The following is a 3,029-nucleotide window of genomic DNA, read 5'->3' on the forward strand; positions in this document are numbered from 1 at the left end:
GGCAGAGGGACCAGAATCCAGTAAATGCTCAATAAACGGCAGTTACATTATTAACAATAGATGGATTAGAATAAAGATGCATGTGTTAATTCTTCACACTCAGAGAAAACCATTAATACCATATTTCCTTCATTTCCACCTCTCCTCATTTTCACATTGGACATTGCACATCTGGTGCAAAGCATGCCCCGAGGATGTCGTATTCTCTGCCACCCATGCTGGGTAGAACGGGCCAGTGAGTCTCATTGAAGTTTTCACTTCTTTTGTAATTTTCAGAGCTGATTATCAACTTTGCTAGACAAAGTTCTTTTCCTTTTCTCATCAATGAGATAGGGGAAAAAATGCAAACCAGAAGGAATTTTATATCAAAACATACTCTTTAAATCTTACTAAATACAGAGGGAACTTTTCTAATTCTTGTTACAAGCCTCAGAATTCCTAGAGACAATTTAATTCTAAAATTGGTAGGGCATTCATAATGAAAAAAAAAAAAAAACCTTGAGATCTGCAATTACTCATTAATAAGGTCTTTCACTTTGAACACCTCACCTCCTTCTAGAACATACTAATGTATTTCATATCACCAGGCAACTGCAGCACTCCCCCACCCCCATTCAGCTTGGATTGTGTTTTAGCATCTTTTTTAACAAAGTATCTCAGGCAGCCACTCTTTTTTTCATTTTAAGTTTATTTATATTGAGAGAAGGGGGTGGGTTAGAGAGGGAGGGAGAGAGAGAATCCAAGCAGGCTCTTTCCTGGCAGTGCAGAGCCTGACAAGAGGCTTGAACCCACAAACTGTGAGATAGTGACCAGAGCTGAAATCAAGAGCCAGATGCATAACCGGCTGGGTCAGGCAGGCGCCCCCAGGAGGCCACTCTTAATCAGATGTGAAAATTCCTTAACAATTCACTATAGTTTAATCTCCATGACAGGGATCCAAGGACTGAAGGCTCCACCAAGTACCCGTTTCCAAAGCAGAGTTCCTGATTCTGGCTGAGACCTGATCCCGGACACTTTCCTAAACTGCTGGTTGGCCCTGACATTCTGGTTTCCATGGTTTTGATAAAGTCCAAATCCTTGAAGATGGCCTAATCCCTGCCTACCCTGCATTCTTATCCCGTACCACCCTTTCCCTGTGCTGATTATTGTCTCCTTGCCTCCCTGGATCCACTCTTGATCGGTCTCAAGCCTGCTCTGTGTTCTGGGATGTTGGCTTCTACAGATTTCTTCACTCGGATTCTCTTGGGGTTTGAGCGGATGTGTTTTACTACCCACGGCAACAGCTTCCATGAGGCAAGTCTTCTCCCACATCTACCTCTGTGCCAGGGCTCTATCTTGGCCCTTCAGGCTGCCACTGCTACCGATTCCTGCACACCTCTAGTTGTTCAGCCTGTCCACACCTCTGTAGATACTGTCTTTACTAAAATCTCTTCAGTTACCCCTTTTGAATACCCTGGATCCTCCCTTCCAAGACTCTGGAGGATACACTTCACTTCCTGGCCTCCAACACACACACACACACACACACACACACACACACACACACACACTTTATCACCTCCCTCTCCTGTTTGAGATCTAAGCTCCAGTGTCACACTTTCAGGGGAATCATCTCTGATCTCCTTTAGCCTAGATCACTCAAAAATATCTTCCTTGGGATGTCTGGGGGGCTCAGCTAGTTAAGTGTCTGGCTCTTGATTTTAGCACAGGTCATGATCTCAGTGTTTGCGAGTTTGAGCTCCGCATTGGGCTCTGCACCAGCAATGCAGGCCTGCTTGGGATTCTCTCTCTCTCTCCCCCTACCCTGCTTGCTGTCTCTCTCAAAGTAAATAAATAAACCTAAAAAAAAAAACCCTTTCTTTCCTGCAGTCTTTATCTTAGTTTGTAAGTGTGCATTCATGCTGTAGTTGTTTGATTTATGTCTGTCTCCTTGAAGGTTGGTGAGTTTTACTAACCATGATGTCTCTAGGGTTAAAGAAAAACCAAAGCTGGACAATACAGTGGTCAAGACAGGTTTTATTCAGGAACTATTGCAATACTGATAAGGCACCTCAGTGTAGAGTTGGGTTTGATTCTGCAGACAGCATGGACGAAAGGGGGTTTGTAGCCAAGGAGCAGGGTGGGGCTCCATGGAGGGAAAGTTACTAAGGGGGAGAATTTAAGAGTGAGGGAGAATTCTGGCTAACCTGACATGACAGGGCTCTTGCTGAGCACAGGCTGGGGAGGTCAGGTATCCACTGTGAGGATTCTTAACATAAACTGACTTAGAATTTTTGCTGACATGGGAAGCTGCACAGACAGACACATAAGTCCAGAGATCGAGGCCAGTTTGAGAAGGGGACTTCGAGAAGCCTGACCAAAGTTTGGTCAAGGAGACAGTTTTTGTCTCTAGCACTTGTCAGGATGGCTGGCACATAGGTTAGCCAGACCTAGGAAATAATGACTAACCAAACTCCTCCTAATTTCAAGACCTTGGCTCTCATCCCTACTAGCCTGAGTGCTCCCTTAAGGACTGTCTGGTCTCTAGTGCCAGTCAACTGTAATTACTGTGATCAGGCCATCGGGCAAGTCCCCATCCAAACAGTCCTTGCTTGGATTCTTTCAGCCACAGAAAACTCACTCTCCCATAAATTTTCCCTTTGTTGCAATGCAATATGTTCCCATTGGAAACCTTATCTTGTTCTCTAAATGGGACGGAAGACTTAAAACCAGCTTCCCCAAGACAATCCTCAAAATTTTCAAGGTGGGCATTAAGCTCATATTTCAATTCTTCCTTTCTACAACCATTCTTCGCCCTTGCCAATACTGCTGTGCCTTGTTCATACCTAAAATTCAGCGTTTACCCGCTGGGCTGATTATTCTCAGTTCCAACTTCCAACCAACTTTCTATCTCCTCTGCCCAGATTCTCACCCCAGGAAGCTGACCTCTATGCACTTCATCATCCAAGCTCTGTTCTCCAGCCTAGGGATCCCTGCTGGCCAGAAATGACAAGTCCTTGCAATACGACGGTACTCGCCGGTGGCTTAGG

Source organism: Felis catus, chromosome C1 (genome assembly GCF_018350175.1).
Source record: "Felis catus isolate Fca126 chromosome C1, F.catus_Fca126_mat1.0, whole genome shotgun sequence".
NCBI classification, from domain to species: domain Eukaryota; kingdom Metazoa; phylum Chordata; class Mammalia; order Carnivora; family Felidae; genus Felis; species Felis catus.